Raw genomic sequence first — 23,092 nt, 5'->3', positions numbered from 1 at the left:
AAGAGAATTATGCTGAAAAAATGGTGTCATAGTCAAGGAAACATGTCAAAAACTGGAACCAATTGTCTCACAATGAAAACCTAGAACCCTTACTGGTATCATATCAATGAAATTTTTCTTTCCAAAAATTGGAACCTGTACAATGAGAAAGAATGAGAAATATATAGGATGAAGAAATTCTCAGATCTACTTTGCATCTGACATGTGTCCACTTGAAATTCCCTCTCTTTTCCATGAAAAGATTCTCTCTAATCTCTCTCTTCCATGGGTGAATCAAATCTTTTTTATTTTGGCTCTCAGAGGCATAAAATATCTCAAAACATAATGATGAAAGAACATAACTGATTCTTGATATTAAAATGCACTTAAGGTAAAAAGTGAAAATCAGTTAAAATGCCTCTAGAAGACAAGAAAACGTCTTAGAATTAATTTTCTTCACCATCAAGCTCCAACAAACTCTTATATATTCCTCCTCGCCAATTCTGATGATCCATGATGAAAACACCCATTTTGATGAGAATGCCCTAGAATTTACAAATTGGCTTATAATATGAACTGGTGAGCACCTATGCAAAAATTGACCTCAAATTTAGAAAATTTAGATCTTCTCAATTTTGGTGGTATATTGGAGCGCCCATTTTCAATAAAAATCACCACAGTTATGGCCATTTGAAGTTCAGGCCTCCATTCATAGGTTTGCACAAATAAAAGAATGAAAATGAAAAATTTAAAATATTCTATAGTTTAAACTATAGAAATTTAACATTTTAAATCAATTTTTTCAAATTTGGAATGAACATGCATAGGGATATATTTTTTAATTTTAAACTCCTTTTCCTCCTTTGACCATTTGAACGGTGCCATTTGTCAAACATTTATTGGCTCTAATCGCCACTTGTCACATTTGGATTGGCCAATGACCCCAAGTGGTACCCACATTCAAACTCCATTGAATTTTTGAAATTTATGGCAAGTTGCCATGTCACTTGCTAGAAATTTTCCCATTTTTCATTGGCAACATGGTGACCACCAAATTTTGGTCACTTTTTCAATGAACTCCTCCTATTCACTGATGCCACATCATTGCCACCTCATTACCAGCTGGTCCTGCCACCTAGGCACTTACTATGTCACTATTGTAACCATCATGCATCTTTCCCTTAGTGACATAGTGAGAACCATATGATCCACCATGTGTCATGATCTCCTTCCTCTGTTTCCATGTCAACATCTCAATAGGCATGCATGTTCAAAATTAATGTTTTACAACCTCCAGTTGGCCAACCAAGACCCATGCATGTGAGCTTGGATTTTCAAAAGCTTGTGTCTTTAAGACACTTCACTTTAGTGTGGTTTTGCATTTAAAGATTTAAAAACCTCCTTGACTCATGAATATGGGATAAAGAGTTTTAACTGTTTCTCCCTCTACTCTGCTTTTTGACTACAATTTCTTATAATTAATATTAGATGCTCCTTGAGGCTTGTACGTAACTTCTTGAGTATGCATTAAATCATTCACTAAATTATGATGTTGAATCTAGCAAGATGTCACAAATAAAAAATGAAAGAATAACTCCACAAGGAGTGCTTGTAAGTGAGGTAATGTCTAGAATTTGGATGAGCTTTGACCATGTCTATCATCTTTTGATCATTGTTTTCACCTCTGAGTTGAATGTCATATATATCTGTTTCAAAATCTAGTTCATGTTCACCCTAATCATTATCCCAAAGGTTGTAGAGTTATAATTTGTGTACCTTGTTTTCTCATTCCATTCAATTGATACTACGAGGACAATGATGCTTTAGGGCAAGATATCTCATGTTCATTAGAGATAAGCAATTGTCACAGCAATCTTTATCAGTCGATTCTTGTGATACACATTGAACCCTTGGATATCAACATGCTTCTCTACATTCTTCACAAACCCTTTAGTTACAAAAATCATATTGTTCTCCTTATGTCGTGGCTTGAGGCTTCCTTTTTGGTGGCAGCTTCATCTTTTTTAGCCACTGCCTCTTCTCTATGGATGCCTCCCCTATTTCTCAACATGACATAGATGTCTCCTAGCCATAGGTTCTCTCTAAGCTTCCTGCATTACTTTCCAGCATGAAAGGCTCTTCTTTCAGCTCCCCTACATGGGCAGCTTCCATGGCATGGGCAGCTTCCATGGCATTGCTAGCAGATCTCCCTTTTACTATGTGCGTAGGTTAGAAACTTTTCTTCCTTGTGTGGATCTAGGGAATTCCTCTGCGATAGCTATATAGGTGCTTTCAAGCAATGTGAGTGTTCTTTAAACTTTCCCTTTAAATTGGCATGGGCACTTTGCTTATTTTGGAAGCTATGAATTCTTATTTTTATTACCATTTTCTACATGTCTAGCACTTTATTCAATGTTAGAGGCTTGTACAACTGAACTGAATGCTAGTCTTTTCCTACTCTTAACTAGGAATGTCCCATTGCAAAGTAGATCCCCTTCATCTTTTTCAAATGTTTCTTCTAGTTCATGGATTCCACTTTCAAGTGCTTTGATAATAGGTTATTAAACTCTTTTAACTCTCCATCAGTCTCTACATTCCACAAGTCATTAAACAATGGGAAGAGAAGATCTAAACCAGTTTCAAAGCCAATGAGGAGGCACAAACTGTACATCCTCAGGTAGGGGACAAATTAAAAATGTCTCTTTACCACATGAATATCCCAAATTAGGGTGCCCTTGATTAAAGTAAGATTCCTCAACTATTCCCCAAACTATAAATCCTATTTTTAACCAAATATTTCCTCTGTCTTAGTACAACTTGTCCTTTGTTCCAACCAACACTTGGCGCAATTAAAGAAATTTTTTTTGGGTCCAATACAAAATTATAACTTGAACCCCACAATGTTATCTGAAGCTTTCCATCAACATTTGATGCTGCAAATAGTGCCAAAACTTCTTTTGGAAATTAATTCACAACCAATGCAAGACCCAATTCATAGTGAGTCTATTAATTCCAAAGCGTTTAGAAGTTAAGCATTTAGAAGTAAATCTAACTCACTAGATGCAATCAAAAGTTTAAATTTCTTAAATCTCAACAAATCACACATTTTGAATGAGTCCTCTTTTTGTCAGATAGCAACACTCTTGTGATTTCAAACCAGTCCATTCTAAAGTAATTAGTTGGACGTCCGGCTAAAAAAATTTCATTTCCAAACAACTGACATGTCAAATTAATCAATAAGCATCTTTCATTGATTAAACTCAATTTTATCCCTTACTGCATCACTAAAAAATCAATTGAACTCATTTTACCACTTATTTGCAAAATGTCACTTTTGTGCCAAGAGGTCTATTGACTAGCCTTAAAAACTAACCCAAACCTCTGACTGGGCTTTGAAATCTGACCCACTAATTCTTTGTTCCACATTCTTACACCATGTCAAATCTCATCTCATGAAGAATTTGAGGTCAAAAGATATTCACTGTCAAAGTGGACATCTTAGAACCACCTACACATAAACAAGTCAGAAAACACTAAATTGCATTCAGATTTGGCTTTGAAAATTGGGTAGACAGACACTTGGGGGCACGAAAAATAGGGCATTGGTTTACTGTCATGAGGAGAGTATGGATTTGTGATTTGGGCTCATGATGAATAATACAACACAAATGGTAAGTGGTCAAAGTGGGCTACTTAGATTTTGTAGACTAAAACAATGGCAGAAAAGTGATTTTTACAAATGGAATTGACCTAGAAAAGTGTGCAAATGGATTTTTCATGACTTGAAAATTGTCACACTTAAAGTATTTTCAAAGTACAATTAGTGGTAGAATCCATTCAATCTCACCTATCATGGATTAGGAGATATGACATCATGAATAGGGGTTCCGACAAATCTGCAGATGCTAGCACCAGTAAAAAGCTAGAAATTGCATATAGAATTGTGTTTGAGAACTAATCAAATAGATTCATCATGAGTTGAAACTTGAAACATAACAAGTCTCTAACCTCTACAATGAAACACAAAAGGAATTTCAACATTTTGGTCAACTAGGTCAAAGTTATAACTTGTCAAATAGGGCTTTCTAGAATTCAGAACAATTCATATCAGCATGACATCAATAAATGACCAACTTTGAGGGATTCAAAACCTAGTTAAATGGATTCAAAACAACTCAAAATCTAAAACATAGGCTCTCTGTTATGGACACTAATCACTCCCAAAGTGACAAGTCATGAAACACTATTGGGTGCGAGATATTCAATGGCAAACATGGCCTCCTATCGCTATTTGACACAAGGTAAAATGCAGATTTGTAAATTGCTCAAAACAAGACTCCACAGAATAGCTCAGAATGGCGATTTAACTTCATGAAATGAGTAGATGCACTAAACGAAAGGTGTTAGAAACATTAAAAACCTCTTGGGGCTCAAAGGTACAATTAGGTACATGTGCATTTATGGGCATTTAAAGGGCTTGATTCACAAAATTTTCAAAATCGGGGCTACAATTTCCACTCAAAATCTGATTTTTTATACCTAGATTCAGAAAATTTATTCTATAAAAAATTAGACCAATTCTCCATATGTTCTTTCTTGTATTCTCCCACTTTTCATCATTAATGACAAAGAGTAATGTGTCTACAAGTTGATGAAAACATATGGATATTGTCCCTATATGGTGGAAAGATGGGTGTCCCATGACAACTTTAAATTTGTGAGAGCAATGATCTCACTCTTCATTTCTCCCAAGAGTGTCTCCACTTAAGTCATGCTTGTGCTTGAGAGTTGGTTAATTATGACTTTTGCACTTGTGATTTACATTTGGATGATTGCTAGTTCTACAATGATATTTCTAGTAATCACTAGTGTACTAGCTCATTATTATTTTTTGAGTTCTACTTTCCTCTTCAGATGCTACTTGCATTCATTGATCTTTTCTATATCCATATTCTAAACTTTCTCTTTCTTTTCAGTGATAAGTGCATCAACTCATCTTTTCCTTCTTTTGGTCCAACATCTTTTTCATAAAATCCTCCTTCATCTTTTGAGGTATAAGATGATGAAAAAAATGAGGATGAAGATGTCATCATGTATCTAGCTGGTGTTCTTCTCTTTGTTACTTGTTCTTCACCTATTGTTATGGATAGGCTTGGCACTCTCCTTTTACTTTCTTATTTCTATTTCCTCTTTTAGACACCTTTGATTAAGACAATGTTGACCTAACAATGATACTTTGTCTTTCCTTTTGTGACTTGACTTCCTTTGCTTCCATATTGGGTGGGGATTCTAAGTCCTCTTCCGTAATTGGGGACTTTTCTTCCTTAAGATTTTCATTTGGAATCTGAACTACAATAGGTGATTCCTTCCCTTCATCTTCTTCCTCTTCTTGTGATGAATAGATGGACATGGTCACAAAATTAATTTTTTCTTCAATCTTTTTTTGAGCCATGTCTTTTGGTGACTGGACTCTCTCTTCCATCATGTTTTTCTCAGTCCTTATAACTTGTGGGGTATCTACTAGTTGTCTGTCTTTGTCTTCTTTAGTTGCATATTTTTTGATTTTAGTTTCCTTGGGTTGCACTATCTCATCTTGAATTTATTTTCTTGGTTGATGTTCTTCTTCCCTTTGAGGACTAGGAGTTTCTTGACTCCTTTCTTGTTCTTTTCTTTTTGTTTCTGTCCTTGTATGAGCTTCAACTTCCTTTTGCATGGCCTTGTTTGTTTCAATACTCATCCCACTACCTAGAAAATGATTTCTTTATAGGTAGGCATCAATGTATGGTATTATCTCTTTTAAATGTTAGCTAATTCTTGTTCTTTTTTGGTTCCTTTGATCGGTTATAGGATCTATTATATCCCTTACATTATTGAATTTTCCTTGGTACACCCTTGTTATACAAAATTTTTGAGACTCACTGATTTTGGGTCTTATTTTCATTAAAGAATATTTCTACATTGTCTCATAATATTCTACTTGAGTGCTATATTTTCCATTTAATAGTTTTCTTAAGTCTTTGGGTAATTCTAACCTAACTTCAAATGGTTTTCTATCTCTTACCCGTAGACTAGATAATATAGCATTTACAACTTTTTCTTTGTTTTCCTTAGTATACCTTGTAAATCTATTCTTTAGAATAGTGTAATAATAATTCCTTACAATTACATCTACAACCTTATTGATAGGAATTGGCTTAGAATTTTTCTTACCTCTCTTATGTGTTAGCGATGCTTCCTCCTTAGTAGCCTCAATGATCACTACTACTCCAACTGCAACATCTTTTGATTCAGTTTCTTTGGCTTCTAGTTCCTCCTAAGATGATTCAATTCTCCTCACTACTAGAATGGTCAGTTTCTCTTCTTCCATATCCTTTATGATCATTATCTTGGATGACATATCTTTGGAGGGAGTAGGTTCTTGACTCCTATCATTCTTGGTTGAGTGAATTTCTACATTGCCATTTTTTCCAAGAAGATCCTATTTCTAATCTCTGTACATATACTAAACCTTGGAAAAATAATGCTTTCTTTTGAGTCTAGAAGCCTCTCTATGTGATGTCAGAATTCTTCACATTTCACCTCATAACCAAAAGGTGTGATTGATAGGGATCTAGGTTGTGCAAAGCACACAATGCAATTGTCCATGCTTTGCAAAAAAAAAATTTTTCCTTATAGCTTTCCACTAGGCTCATGACTATCCTTTCTCTTTGATTTATTTACTTGTAGAAATGCTTGAAGTAGTCCCATACTAGGGCATTTCCTTTTCCTTGCAATATTTAGTATAGCTTTTCTATCCAAGCCAAGATAGATTGGTCTTCGCTCCATTTGATCTTTGGGGATCTAGGGAATTATCCTCTTAGGTAGAAGAAAATGCATACCAATAATGATTCATATCTTAGAGTTTGTTTCTAATGGTTTTTCATTATCTTTCCAATATTCTCTAGTATCTTTCTATGAAGATATCCACATAGAACAACCTTTGACTTTTTGTGTATAATCTAAATTTCTCTAAAATCTATGTTTCTTGAAACATAGTCACTTTTGCTGGTGTGGCACAATTTGTAGCTCAACACCATGGTCACCATTTTTAATTTTGATATTAGAATGTCACTTCTAGTGCACTCCATTCTATCTTGTATTGTCCTTCCTCCTATGAGAAACACATCTTGTTTTTTCCAAAATAATGTTCATGGACAAATCAACACTAGATGCATTGAACCCAATTACCCTTTTAATTAGGGTTTTGGTGATCTTATATGGTTTTTCTAAGCACATATATTGGTCATGAATTTTGTGAAGAAAAAACTTTACCCATTCATCATGAAATAAATTGGGTATTTCCACTTCTATGTATAGTGTGGATTCCATTAGATCGTTGTGTTCTTCTTTGAGGGTTCCTTTTGAATAGAATGAGCCATATAACTCCCTTATCTCTTTGTCACCAATTTCTCAAATCTCAACTTCTAGATATGTGCTTACATCTTCTGTGAGCATGACATCATCATGTAAGGATGATAGTACCATTCCATCTTTGACATCTCTTCCTCTTGCTATCATTTCTTGATATTCTAGGTGATTTCTTTTCTTGGTTTTAATCAAGTTTACCTTATTGATCCCTTCTTCCATTTTTTCTAATTCTAGATTCCTTACTAAATAGAATCGTAAGGATTTCTCTTTGTAGATGATTCTTTGACAATCTCTCACTTTGAGCTTGTAGGGTTTTGCAATATGAAAGCACAAATTTCTTCATAATGCAAAGTATCAAATGACTCTCAATCCTTGTATTTATATCACAAGTTCTACACTTATAGGGTTACAATGTTTGGCAAGTACCTTACCTACCTAATAACATATATCATTAATGTATTGAGTCATTTTCAAGAGTTAATTTTTTAGAGACTTAATCAATAGGTTATGCTTGATGTCTCCATTACTTATCTTTCATTTGTATTGATACCAATTCTGTATTAGGGGACTGGTTTTTGAGTGTTACTTTTGTTTGTTAACCCCTGTAAGTTATGTGAGATTGGTTAGTTTATAAAGTATCACCAACAAATGATGAGTTTTCCATCTCATATTTTTTAGTCTCAATCTCTTCATTCTTCTTTGTCCACTTAGTGGTGAAGTATTTCTCTAGTTGTTCCATATTCATGGTCTTCTCCTTTTTGATTGGAGACTTTTTGCTATGTCTTCTACTACATCTGTAATCTCTTCCAAGATTCCCAATTTTGTGGCAAATATAGTAGGTCATTTCAATACCTTTCAATGGTTTGGTTTTTTTCATCCTCAACTTACATTGTGTTTTTGGGTGTCCTTCATTTCCATAGGTTATGTAGACTATTGTGGAAAACATATTCCTTGCAACATGAATCATTACCTTAGGAGACCTTTGATTGTCTCAAGCTCTAGTTCAGTAATCTTCTTCTTTATGCCTATATTTGTTGTAGTAATAAATAAATCCATCTATTTTCTTCTCATTAAAATGAGATACTCATTGCTATGAAATATGACCATAGAGATGATAGTTGTTACAATACCCTTTGTAGATACACTACTGAAAAGGTGTTATCTACTTAAACCAACACACACCAAATGTGTGTCCTATCTTACCATAAAAGTTATAAGTAGGTTTAGAAGTACCCTTACCTTATGGAGAGTTACTCCCTAATCTACCATTCTCAATCTTTTCCCCAAAGGTCTCTAATTCTTCAATCTTTGTATCACCTTGGTAACCAAGATTGATTGTACTTTTGTTTCTTCTTTAAGCCTTCAGTTTCTCATCAATATTTTCAGAGATTTCATTGAATCTCCTCATTTTTTTTTTCATTCATTCTAGTCATCTCTTCAATGAGATTGAGCACTTTCTCTACCAATTCCATGAATTGTTCTATATTTGGATGACTACACTCTTCAGTCTTCAATTCACTTGCTCTCTTTTATGATACAATGACTTCATCTCTTGTTAGGACAAGACATCTCATTCAATGTGAGCTTTAGAAACTTCTTTCATTGGATCATCTCTCTCCTTTCTTAGATGAGTGGAAGTTCTCTTTAGATTATGTATTTCAACCATTAAATTTGATATGGCTTCCTCTAACTCTTCCAAGATGCTATGCCATTGTTCTATAACTTTTTGACTTTCACTGAGATTTAGAATCAAATTCTTGTTAGAAAGTGAAGTCCACTAGGATAATTGGGAGGGAGTAGGTTAATTAGTTATTAGATCAATATAAATCTTATCAACCTTATTAAATCTTGAACATGTGATCAATATTAACAAAAAACATGAGAAGATACACATACACAATAATGCTAGATATGTTAACAAGGGAAAACCTTGATCAGAGGGAAAACTATGGTAGGGATGGTACCCAAAAAATGATGTACTAATATAAATATTCCTTGTAAGAAGATGGTGTTAGCATGAATGTTGATGATACTACATTAGGGGAGTATGCTAAGCATTTTAGAGTATGGATATGTTACATTCATTACTATATTTGTCATTAATGTCAACATAGCAGTAATTGTTAGAGTGGGGTTTTCATTTCCCCAAAAGACTAATCTATCAATGTCTAATACAACCACTCAAATTATAGAACACAAGAGGCAGTTAAGCCCTTGTCACGAATCCTAAGGGGAGTGCTAAAAAAATTCCAACAATCTCCCCCTTAGTGCTACCTGAGGGTCTAAGGATTTGAACCTATGACTAAGCTCTATACCACTTGTTAGAGTGGGGTTGCCATTGTGCCAAAAGACCGATCTGTCAATGCCAAGGGGAGTGCTGAAAAAATTTCAAATAGTAATTTTGTTAAGACTAGAAGAATAGTAGTCAGTAATCTTAGTATGCATAGAAGCTATGGAAGTTTAAGATGATGAGCAGTTGAGGACATGTTCTTGAGGTTATCCTAATGATGTGATTAAAAGGAGTAAGTCTAATTTGATGTTGTATGGAAGTTACACTTGATTTACTAGGATTACAAAAACAAAGGATTGGAAAACAAAGCTTTAATAACCTATCACTATCTTTCATCTAAGATGTAATGAAGATGATTTGTAGATAATAGTGATAGAGGATGATTGTGTGGTGATGCCAGCATGTGCAAAAGGCATGGTTTCACATGAGTAAAGTTTTGTAGAGACCATGAGATGACACTATTGTGACAATTCTAAATTAATTAACTATCTCATTTTAATTAATTGGGAAGGCTACAAGGCTGGCTCAAGGAATTATTATGAAGATATGGTATAAATGAAAGTTTTTTTCATTATTTTTAATGAGTCTTGATGTATAGGATCAAGTGGAATGTGAAGTATTAGTGTGTAGTCCAAGAAGGAGCAGAATGTGTGTAAGTGATCCAATGGATCATTGGATGCATAGTATGAGATTTGGTTACAAGATCGGAAGGAGCAGAAGTTAAGTTGACAAGATAGAGATAGAGGAGGAAGCACATTTCAGTTCTATTACTCTGCAAGGAATAATATAGAGATCATTTGGACAGTGAGTTCTTTGATCTTAACCTTGAAGCTATTTGGGTAATGGGTCTAGTTGTCTTCCACAACTCCTAATAGGGTTGGCACAACTCCAAACAGAGATTCAAAGTCCCCTAACAGAAACTCATATGTATTGAATGTTGTAACATACTCCTAATAGGGTCTATCCTCTAACAAGGAATATTTATATTAGTACATCATCTTGTGGGTACCATCCCCACTGGGGTCTTCCCTCTGATCAAGGGTTTCCCTTGTTAACATATCCAATGTTAATTGTGTATGAGTATCTTGTTGTGGTTTTAGTTTATATTACTCACATCGTTAATTTTTTTTAAGGTTAATTTTTGTGATGATAAATGGATAACTGATTAACCCCCTCTTCTTAGTTATATCAATGGCTATATATTCTAACAATTGGTATCAGAGCATTAGGTCCTTGAAGGTAGGGCTTAATAGCTTTGGAAGACCAATGGTGAATATGTTCAAAAAGGATAGTCCAAGATTCGATGGGTCCAACTCTAATAGTTGGAAGGAAAAGATGAAGACTCATATACTTTGCATGGGTCCAAGACATTGGCTTTTGATAAAAGCTAAGAAGGAAATTGTTGAAGAATCAAAGCTAGAGGAATACATTATTTTAGTTGAATCCTACTGAAATAACATGTTTGGTTCAAAGGTTGATAATGATTGGTTATGGTATAGAAAGTTTTGTCATATAAAATTTAATAATATTGTGAAAGTTAGGAGTACATTTATAGTAAGAGATTTTCCTAAGATTATTAGGCCTACTAATGTTATCTGCAAGGAATATATTTTGGCTAAGTAGAGGAATGTGCCTTTTCCTAGCAAGAAATTCTCTACTATAGAGAAATTGGAGATTTTTCACACAGATATGAGTGGTCCTACAAGAACTAGAGGATTCTATGGTGAAAAGTACTTTATGATTTTTGTTGATGATTTCAGTAAGATGACATGGGTAGCATTTCTTAAAGATAAGTTTGAAGCATTTGAAAAATTTAAGATATTCAAGAATAGAGTTGAAAATGAATCTGGTGTTAAGATTAAGTGTTTAAGATTAGAGAGAAGGAGAGTTCACTTCTAGAGAGTTAAACATGTTCTGTGAAGAGAATGGAATTAAAAGACAATTATCTTCACCTAGAACACTTGAATAGAATGGGATTGCTGAAAGAAGGAACAAGTCAATAGCAAAAGAAACAAGATCAATATTATTTGAGAATGATGTCTCAAAGAAATTTTGGAGAGAAGTAGTTAATACTATAGTATACACTCTGAATAGAGTACATATCAGAAAAGGTATGAGCAAGATACTCTATGATTTATGGTTTGGTCACTTACCATTAGTCAAGTATTTTAGAATATTTAGAAGTAAGTGTTACATAAAGAGAGATGATGGTATTCTTAAGTTTAACTCTAGAAGCAATGAAGGTATGTTTCTTGGTTACTCATTGAAAAACAAACCATATAGATGTTTCAACTATAGAGCTAAGACATTAGTTGAGTGCACAAATGTAAGAATTGATGAAAAGTTTGGTACTAAAGAGAAGACAGTAGATAATAATTCTAATGAAGAGGAGGATAATTCTAGATTTGTTAGATAGAATGCTAAAGTTCATTTTGACACTAATAATGATTTTTAGAATGATGTATCTATTGAGCATAGAGAAGAACAAAGATATGAACCTAGGGAAGAGATCAAAGTTGAGATGTCAACTCCTACTTCTAGTATAAACACAAAAAAGAAACACCCTCTAGAGTAGATAATTAGGAGTAAGAATAAAGGTGTGATGACCCGGAACAAAGTGAATGAGGAATTGTGTCTAATTTCTCAAGTGGAACCTAAGAGTATAAATGAGGCATGTAAGGATGATCACTAGATGCAAGCTATCGAAGAAGAACTAGATTAGATTGTGAAGAATGAGACATGGGAATTAGTTCCTAGACCTAAAGACAAGAATGTGATAGGAACCAAATGAGTATTTAGAAATAAGATAAATGAACAAGGAGAAGTTGTGAGAAATAAGGCCAAACTTGTTTACAAAGGTTACTCACACCAAGAAGGCATAGGTTACGAAGAAACCCATGCACCCATGGCAAGAATGGAAGTAGTAAGGATGTTCTTGGCTTCTATAACAAGCAAGGATTTCAAGGTTTATCAAATGGATGTCAATTTGGATTTTCTAAATGGAGAACTTGAAGAAGAAGTATACATTGAGAAACTTGATGGATTCTCTCTAATAGAAGATAAATATTTTGTATGTAGACTAAAGAAAGCACTATATGATCTAAAGCAAGCACCTAGAACTTGTTATGCAAGGTTGGACATGTATTTATCAAAGGAACAATAGATGGTAATTTGTATTTGAGGAAAACTGATGATGGTCTATTTATCATTGTAATGTTTGTGGATGACATAATATTTGAAGAAAATGATAAAGAAAGTGACAAGTTCTCTGAAGAGATGAAAAATGAATTTGAAGTGAGCATGATAGGAGAAATGAAGTATTTCCTAGGATTATAGATTGCATAGAACAAAGATGTGATATTTATTTCACAAACTAAGTCTTTGAAAGATTTTTTGAAAATATTTGGTTTGGAAAGTTGCAAACCTATTGGTGCACACATGATAACTGGTCACAAGTTATCCAGTAAAGACAAGACACCTACAATTGAGCATAAGAAGTATAGATCTATGATTGGAGGAGTGCAATATCTAACTCACACCAGACCAAATATAGAAATTGTAGTTGGGATTGTAGAAAGATTTCAATATGATCCAAAAGAGCATTATTATGTACCAATAAAGAGGATATTCAGATATTTGAAGGGTACATCTGATTATGGAATATGGTATGATAGATCAAGTGATTTCACCTTGTGTGTATATATTGATGCAAATTGGGTAGGCAATATAGATGATAGAAAGAGCACTGGTGGTGGAGCATTCTTTCGTAGAAGAAGATTGGTTTCTTGGTTGAGCAAGAAACATGACTGCATATCTCAGAGTACAACTGAGGTAGAGTATGTTGTAGAAGAAAATAATTTTAATCAAGTTATGTGGATGAAACAAATGTTGAAGAATATTGGAATTGAGTTTATAGAACCTATTATCATTTACTATGATAACACAAGTACAATAGGTATGTCTATAAATCTAGTATTGCATTCTAAGATGAAGCACATATCTATAAAGTATCATGTTTGAGAGAAAAGATAGTAGAGAAAGAAATAAGGTTGGAATATGTAAGAACTAAAGATCAAATTGCAAATATATTTATGAAGCCTTTACCTAAAGATACTTTTGAGTACCTAAGAGCTATGCTAGGGGTTATGCCCCTACTTACTTTAGAGTAGATGATACAAGGAGTATATTAGTCTAGTGGTATAGAGCACTATGGTTAGACTAGAGTGAATGTTGATGCTTCCTATATGGGGGAGTATCTGATATGTACTAAGTCATGAAGGACTTTTGGTAATTGGTATTTGGTATTAAACAATGTCTTTCTACACTTGAGTTGGTTGATGATTTGAGTAGTTGATTAGCACTTGGTATATAACAATTGGTATTTTGATTGACACCTTTCATGTTGATGTCAATGGGGGAGAGAATGTACATGAAAAACATATTGAGAGAATTTACATAAGCAATGAGAAGAGAAGCACCTATTGAGATGGAAATGGGGGAGAGTTATCTCTTTAGGGAGATTTAGAAAGATTCATGTAAGTGCATAGAAGAATATGTAAGTGCGTAGAAGGATGTGTAAGTGTGTAGATGTAATAAAAAATTATTTGAAGTTGTTTACTATGAACAAATATTGCTGATCCTAAAAGAAGAAGAAGAATAGTACAATGTTCCAGAAGATTTCAAATTGATGAAGAGGATTTGAGAAGATGACAAAAACAAAGTATAGTTTGGTATTCTTGGAACTTAGATGCTTTTTCATCTATATTTCCATCAATGCCAAAAGAGGAGATTTTTAGCATGAATTTTGATGATACTATATTGGGTGAGTATCCTAAGCATTGTAGAGTATTGATATGTTGCATTCATGACTGTATTTGTCATTGATGTCAACATAGTAGTAATTCTATTAAGATTGGAAGAATAAAAATAAGTGATATTAGTATGAGTAGAAGCTAAGGAGGTTTCAGATGATGTGTAGTAGAGAAAATGTTCCTAAGGTTATCTTGATGATGTGGTTAAAATGACTAAGTATGATTCGATGTTGTATGAAAGTTACACTTGATTTACTAGAAGCAGTGTAGAAACAAATAGTTGGAAAACAAAGTTCTAATGATCTATTGGTATCTTTCATATGAGATGTAATGAAGGTGATGCATACATAAAAGTGATAGATGATGATCATGTGGTAATGCTAGCATGTGCACAATACACGATTTCACATGAGTGAAGTTTTGTATAGACCATGAGTTGACAGTGTTGTCATAATTGTGAATTAATTAAATATCTTATTTTAATTAATTTGGAAAGCCTCAAGGATGACTCAAGGAATTATTATGAAGATATAGTATAAAGGAAAGCTTTTTTTTAAATTTATAATGAGTGTTGATGTAGAGGATCAAGTGGAAGGTGAAGTATTAGTACACAGTGCAAGAAGGAGTAGATGGCTTGCTAAATGTATGTAAGCGATCCAAGGGCTCAATGGATGTGCAATATGAGATCTAGTTACAAGATCTAAAGGAGCAAAAGTCCAATTGATAGGACAGAGATATAGGAGGAAGTACATTTCAGTTCTATTATTATGTAAGGAATAATACAAAGATCATTCAAACATTGGATTCTTTGATCTTAACCTTGAAGTTGTTTGGGAAATGGGTCTAGCTATCTTTCACAACTCCTAATAGGGTTGGAATCTCCTAACATGGATTCAAAGTATCCTAATAGGGAATCATATGTACTTAATTTTGTAACAAACTCTTAACAGAGTCTATCCTCTAACAAGGAATATTTAAATTAGTACATCATCTTGTAGGTACCATCCCTACTAGGGTTTTCCCTCTAATTAAGGGTTTCTCTAGTTAACATATTTGGTGTTAATTTTGTATGAGTATCTTGTTGTGGTTTTAGTTTATATTACTCGCATGGTTAAGTTTGATTAAGGTTAATGTTTGTGATGCTAGTTGGATAACTAATTCACCCCACTCTCAATTATATCAATGGATTATATATTCTAATAGATGGACTCTATTAGGAGCCAAAGAAATATATTTAGTTCATATCTATCCTTGTTAGGAGACTTTGAATCCCTCTGAGGAGATTCCAACCGTGTTAGGATTTGTAGAAGATAGAAGGAACCACTATCTGAATAGCTTCAAGGGCAAGATGGCTGAATGTTAGATTAATAAAGTATTTACTTATTAATTAAATTATTTTTATTTAATTATTAAGTCAATTATTATCTCTAGTTTACTTAAACTAAACTTTGGGTATATAATAATCAATTCTTTTATTAATTATTATCATGAAACCTAGGTTTTACCCTATTAGGGTTTTGATCTCCTTTTATAAGGATTGATCTCTTTGTAATTTATGAATTCACTTTTGATAATATCAATCTCTTTTTTTCTCATCAAGAATGTTTCATCTATGGATTTGGGAATTTTAGCCTCCATAGATTTTGCTTCTCTCTTTCAATATTAGGTATTTGCATGTAGGTGATTCTTGGGAGTTGTGGGGTTGATTTTTCATCAACTTCAACATGGTATCAAGGCTCTAGATCTTTATGCCCCTATTCTATTTATGAGAGGTTTGGCATGGCTTTCAGATCTATACTTTTTCTTTCAAAAGATTTCACTTTTCTGAGGCTTTTTGTATTGGATCCAGGGGGTCACTAATTTTTGGCATACTTTGACAAAAAAATGGACCTCACCATTGATCTCGTAGCACCCAAAAACTCTTATTTTCATATAAGGCATGTCCAATTTGGACACAATTGAAATCTGAGGCAAAAAACATTGCCCCTAGATCTAATACACTTCCTGAGGTGACAATTTTTTATTATTAATAAATAAATCAAAACTTTTTTTAAAATATTTTTTTATTAAAATGGTGTTGGAATTTTTTTTTTTCAAAAAAGGGCCAATGCAAAAGGTTTAAAAAAAATGAAATGCAAAAAGCAAAGTCAAAAAGCACTTTTAAAGACTCACATCAATGGTACAATCACTTACATCAGTGGTGCAGTTGCTGACATCATTGGTATAGTTACTGACATATGTATAGGTGCTGACATTAGAATTTTTCATGCCAAAATTTGACGATCACTTACTCATCATTGTTTGATTTTTTTGTCCTAAAGACCTATTGATGGTTTTTTGCCCATATCTTGGGCATATAGAAGTATTTTTTGACAAATATTATATCATCCAAAAGCTCTTTCCAAGCCTATCATGATGACATAGGTTATTTGGAATTTTGATGCCATTTGGTTTCTTGTTTATGTAGTTAAAGCTAGAAGTTCTATTTTTCACTATGGAAGACATATCTTGAGCATCGAATCTCTAATTTGGGAGTTCTTTATATCACTAGAAAGGTCTTTTCAGTGATTGTAGTTATTTTTCCATATTTTTCTTTAGGTACATTCTATTTTGTCTTTTTCTATTTTGCATTTTGGTGGATATCTTGGTTTCAAGTGCTTTCTTCAGATGATTTTTCATGGGTTGTACTATATGTTGGACCAACCTTATGTCTCTTCTGGTCTATTTAGTCATTATTTATATGACTTTTTTGCAAACACACTAAGATAAAGTGCCACTCTATTGTATTTTAGGATCTTGGACATGTTGTGTTTTGTTGCACTTGAACTACATTATAAAGTGCTTTGGGGGGTTTCATGTTGGCCATATTTTCCATCTTCCTCTTTCAAGTGAGTGTTCCTCCCATGACATTAGCCTCATGATGTGTTAATAACATGTGCCATTATAGGGGTTTGTACTTCTTTTGTACTCTTGATGTTCCTAGTTCTTCTTTTTGTAGTAGATATTGCATTCAGTTTTAGTCTTCATGTCTTACCTCTCAACATTATAGGGGGGTATGTTAGTTCTATTTCTTTCTTTATTTGATGGAGTGAGCTATGTATTCAGTATTTGATCCTATGTACTAGGCAATTGTAGTGGTTATATACCTATGTATTTTTGTGAGATGGATCACTTACCATATATACATTCTTTAATTCCTATTTTTGGAGGCCATGAAGATACCTTACATCATTAACTGATCAGCTCTTTAGACTTAGTCTTCTCTACCAGGTCATGTTCTATATAGTGGAGGTTCTTCATATCAATAGTTTGGTAGTTTTTTCAACTTCATGCTTTAGTGGTGTTCTTCATGATCATCTTTTGTTCCTATCTTCTAGGATATTCCCTAGTTTGGAGGCTTCTTCAGTTCTTCACTAGTTCTTTCAACATTATTTCCATCTCTTTTTGGAGTAGGATTTTTCCCATATGGTTTTCTCTATTTCTCCTCTTTTCAAAAATTTGGTTGTGCTTGGGTACCTCATCAAGACTTTGTTGCTAGGACCCAATTTTTTTAGTAGTTTCTAGGTTTTTAGCTACTCCCTAAGTTTATCTTTAGGGGGGGTGTTAGAGTAATAAATTATTTACTTATTAATTAAATCATATTAATTTAATTATTATGTCACTTATTATCTCTAGTTTTCTTAAGCTAAACTTTGGGCATATAATAATTAATTCTTTTATTAATTATTATCATACAACCTAGGTTTTACCCTATTAAGGTTTTGATATCCTTTTATAAAGATTGATCTCCTTGTAATTTATTAATTCACTTTTGATGATATCAATCTCTTTTTTTCTCATCAAGAATGTCTCATTTTTGGATCTGGGAATTCCAACCTCCTTAGCTCTTGCTTCTCTCTTTCTATGATAGATGTTTGCATGCAATTGATTCTTGGGAGCTTTGGGGTTGATCTTTCATCAACTTCAACATTGAACTCATTATCCAACTAGTCTCTATATTATTCATTTTAGAATAATAAAAATGCAACTAATCTGAGCAACTCAATTTTTCTCTATCCTCTTACCATGTGACTACCACACCAAAACACTTTTCAGATCTCAATACCAGATCTACAAACTTCCATCACAATGATCCCTTTGATCACTTATTTGTATTGACCAATCTTTTATACTTATCACATTCAAAATAACTTTTAGACATTGTCTTCTTCATTACAAGGAAAATAACTTTCCTTTATACCATGTCCTCAAAGTAATTCATTAATTTGGCCTTGAGGCTTTCCCAATGAAAATTACAATAAGACCTCATTATGATAATGCATAATATTACATTATTTTTACAATTACATAATACTACCAACTCATAGTGATTATAACTTCTCACAAGTGTGACTTCAAACTCTGCACACTTGCTGATGTCCTCATCATGATTTCTTCTTCTTCTATCTTACTATGCTTAACTAGATTCTATTCCTATTAGGAGATATAATCCAAACATTAGAAACCACTTCTCGGGAACTCTATTTTCAAATGGTCTTCTATAAATCTCAAATAACTCTCACCGGACTTTGAATTTCAACATGTGAACTTAGTCATTGAATCAAGACACACTCTGATTATGTCCCCAACTACTCTTGACCTTTTTTTTAATGCTAGATATGTTCAACCTCAATCTCTAACTACTACTCTACATATCTTCATAGCATATTGACATCAGTGACAAGCATAGTAATGAATGCAACACACAATCATGCTAACTATCTCTCCAATGCTTCATCAATTCTAGGATACTCCCCCAAAAAATATCATTAGCATTCATTTTAACATTTCTTTCTCTTAACTAAGGATTTTGTTAGCTTTTCTTTCAAGTCATAGATAGTATCCAAGGCTTCTTCTAATTGTCTTCATAATTATTCCATTTGGTCTTCCCTTAAGCTATTAAACGTGTTACAATACATATATGCACATTGATACCAATTGTTGGTCCCAACTGATACTAGGAGGGGGTGGTAGTGAATCAGTGTCACTCATAAAACTAATTATCCATCATTCTTTCTTCCAACCTTAACATGATCCACTTTACACTCTAAACATAAGATAAATGCATCAAGATAAAAACAAGTTGGCTCACACACACAAAATAATTCATAAAATGAAATAGGTATTTTGTACATGGAAACCTTTGATGTGAGGATAAAAGCCACGGTGGAGATAATATAACCACTAGCCCTTATAATGCATGTAAAGGGGTGCTCAATTAAGAGCTACAAGTGCTTCTTGTGGAAGTGCATCCTATTAGGAATGATTGAAACCCGTTAGGGTTATTAAAGCTTTATTATAGCTACATGGTTAAAGGATTTACAAATATATTTTTGAGAGACACCTTGTTAGAGTATTTTACAATAGGAATCAAAATCAAACTAGCCCTCTTAGGGGATACAAAGAGATGCAAAGGTAAGAAATCATACTAAGTATTCAACTTTAATGTGGCACTAATTTTCTATGTAAATCTCTTGTTAGTTTCCCTAGAAGATGCTTCAATATTTTCCTTGTTTAATGAGTAATTTATCCCCACCTCTCCCTTTTTTTCCTACAATATCTCTTCATTACTATTCTTTCACTATACCACACTTTATTCTCCCCCTATAACTATTACTCTCTTTTGATTCTCTATTTTCTATTTTCTTCAACCTCTCCAACAATATTCACTCTATTGGATATACTCTTTTTGTTAATGTGAGGGCACAATTACCCATAACTAAATTTTCCTACTCATTTTTGAATTTGAATTTTGAATTCCATGTTTTTTCTCATTCATTAAAAACCCATGCATCCTACACCTAGGGTCTAGGCTGGTACCATTTTTCAATCATAGCCACATGCTAATGGTAGACTATCATTCTTTCTTGCTTGCATTATTTTATCCTATCATTTTTGTCACATCAATGGTGATTCAATATTTTGATGAATTGGATCAATGGATATCCATTTCTAACTTCTTGCAAATAAGTCTTCTAGAGTGTATTCCAACATACTTCTTGATTAGTATATCTAGATCTCTTCTTTCTATTGCTTGCTCTTAATCGACTATCACACATTTTTCCAAATAGATATTCTTGGCCATCAATGAAAACACTCAATGATTCTCTTAATCTTCATTCTAAATATTCTTGTGGGGCTATCATATATCCCCTTGTAGTCAATCTTCAGTTGGACCCATTGTAGGTATCTGGGTTTTTCGTATCAGTTCATTCTTGATCAAGATATTTAGTTCTCCTAGCTAGGTGCTTCAAAAAGTTCTCAAGCACAATTCTTTGTCTTGGAAATTATTTTCCTAAAAGTTTTTAGTTTTCTAGTAAAAATATGGTTCTATTTTATACCAATAGGTCCTTACAAGATGGATCCTTCCTCATGTATGAACTTGGCCCATCGGTATCTAGTCCTACCGATCTCTTTGGAAAAGGGTTACTTTTCATGGATTTACTCTTTTCTTTTTATATTGGATTTTAATTTTGGTTCTTTATCATATCTTTCAAGAAATGTTATTGTTCTCTTCTCAAGGTCATTGCAATCTCTTATATCATGGTACGTTACAAATGTGGTAATCCGAGAGCAAAGTCTTGATGTATTTTTGTCTATTTCTTTTTTGCCTATGAGCCAATAAGATGTGACCCTTGCATATTCAAACACACAATCATTTGTGGTTGCATGGTACATTTGGGAAATATGGCTTATTTGTGGGTTACCTAATATTGTTTCCACTTTGATTCCCTTAGGATTCATGTGTGATACTAGGGAAATCCTTGCACAATTTTTTGAGTCATTCCTATGCAATGTTAGTGGCAAGGCCTTGAAGTTTTTGTTAAGCTTGGAAGGTCCTTGATATTTCTACATCAAATTAAATGCTCAACTACATGGAAATACCCCTTCATAGAGTACTATTAGAAATATGAATTACTGAGAGCGGGGGATGAATCAATAATGTACAAACTTTAGTCACCGACTAGATATTATTACTTACTTTAAACCATGCATAAAAAAGCAATAAAGTAATGTTGAACATTAATAGTAACAATGTACAAAGATAAGTCATAACACCATATTTTGTTAACTAGAGAAACCTTGGCCAAGGGAAAACCCTAGTGGGGATGATATCCAATAGATAATATATTGATATATAAGTTCTTTGTTAGAGGATGGGCCCTGTTAGGATTCAATGAGAAAATTTAGTACAAGTAGTCCCTATTAGGAGACTCTGAATACTTGTTAGGAGATTCCAACCCTGTTAGGAGTTGTAGTATAATGTATGCAAGAAGAGCCCACTTCCTAAACATGCAATTTCAACTACAAGAAGAAATCATTGCTCAAACAAGTAATTTATTGTTATCTTCCTTCCTCAATTGATCTCTAATCTATAGCTCAATCTCATATCACTAGATAGCTCATATAGAACTTTTCATATATCACTTTCACAAAAGTTTGCTCGCTTCACAATCTTACAAGATAACACTTGCAAGCACACTTACACAACTTCTTATCACAAGAAGTCATTTGCATAAATATCATGCCTTTACACAATTTACTGTTGGGTCAACTAAGACCATAATTCACTTTTCCAAGTTAGAGTAAATATCTAGGATGTTGTCCTTGATTGGACAAGTAATTGTTTTGTAAGAAAAACAATTATTTCCTTCAATTTCGTTGTCTTGCTTCACCAAAACATGATTATCTCTATTTTGTACAGTCCCTATAAAAATTTTGAGGTTACACATGTCAATACCAACATGTCTACTATCTCCATGTAAGTTCACTAGTCATAATATGGTGTCTGTAATATGTTATAAACAAAACAATACACTACTGTAAACCAAATTCTATACTTAAAACAATTTTTTGATTACCAAACATTAAGTATCTTTATTTTCAAGGTTTTCTATTATTGTGCACATCATGTGTTTTCATAAATGACAACAATTACATATCACTATTAGCCAATTTTCAACAATCTCCCCCTTTGGCATTAATGGCAACAAAATAGGGAAAATTGGCTAAGTGACAAAAACTTAACTAACAAAATAAACATTACATCTATTATAAATTGTTTAAGTTTACATATATGCTCCCCCTTACAATATACTTTACACTTTTACAATCTTCACATGTATTTCTCTACATTGTATCTTTCCCAAAAAGCTCTCCTTTTGATATGTATACAATTTTCTCATGTATCTCTCCCCCTTTGACATCAATGATAAAGGTAAAAAATGTTAAGATATTGTCCAAAAATTGTCAAAACTACTATCCTTCCTTATGCTGAAATAATCTTCATACAATCATCAAAAATAGTCTTCAAATCATCTGTACCTTTGGTCCATGTCTCTTTGGTAGACTCAGCTGATGTGAGAATTGCACATAAAGCATATGATGCAATCTCAATTGCATTAATGTCTAAATTTAAAAAGTTTGAATATGTGTCCTTGGCCTTGAGACATTCCTTGTCATGCCCTAAATTTATGAGGAAAAAACAACCAAATATTTTTTTTTCTATTTGAAGGTGTACTATAGATTTTATGAATGGGTCTATACTTGTTATGGACATTCCATT

This window comes from Cupressus sempervirens, chromosome 1 (assembly GCF_028749045.1).
Source record: "Cupressus sempervirens isolate cs-2001-9-10 chromosome 1, ASM2874904v1, whole genome shotgun sequence".
NCBI classification, from domain to species: Eukaryota; Viridiplantae; Streptophyta; class Pinopsida; order Cupressales; family Cupressaceae; genus Cupressus; species Cupressus sempervirens.
The sequence above is the reverse complement of the archived record's forward strand: the minus strand, read 5'-3'. Positions refer to the sequence as shown.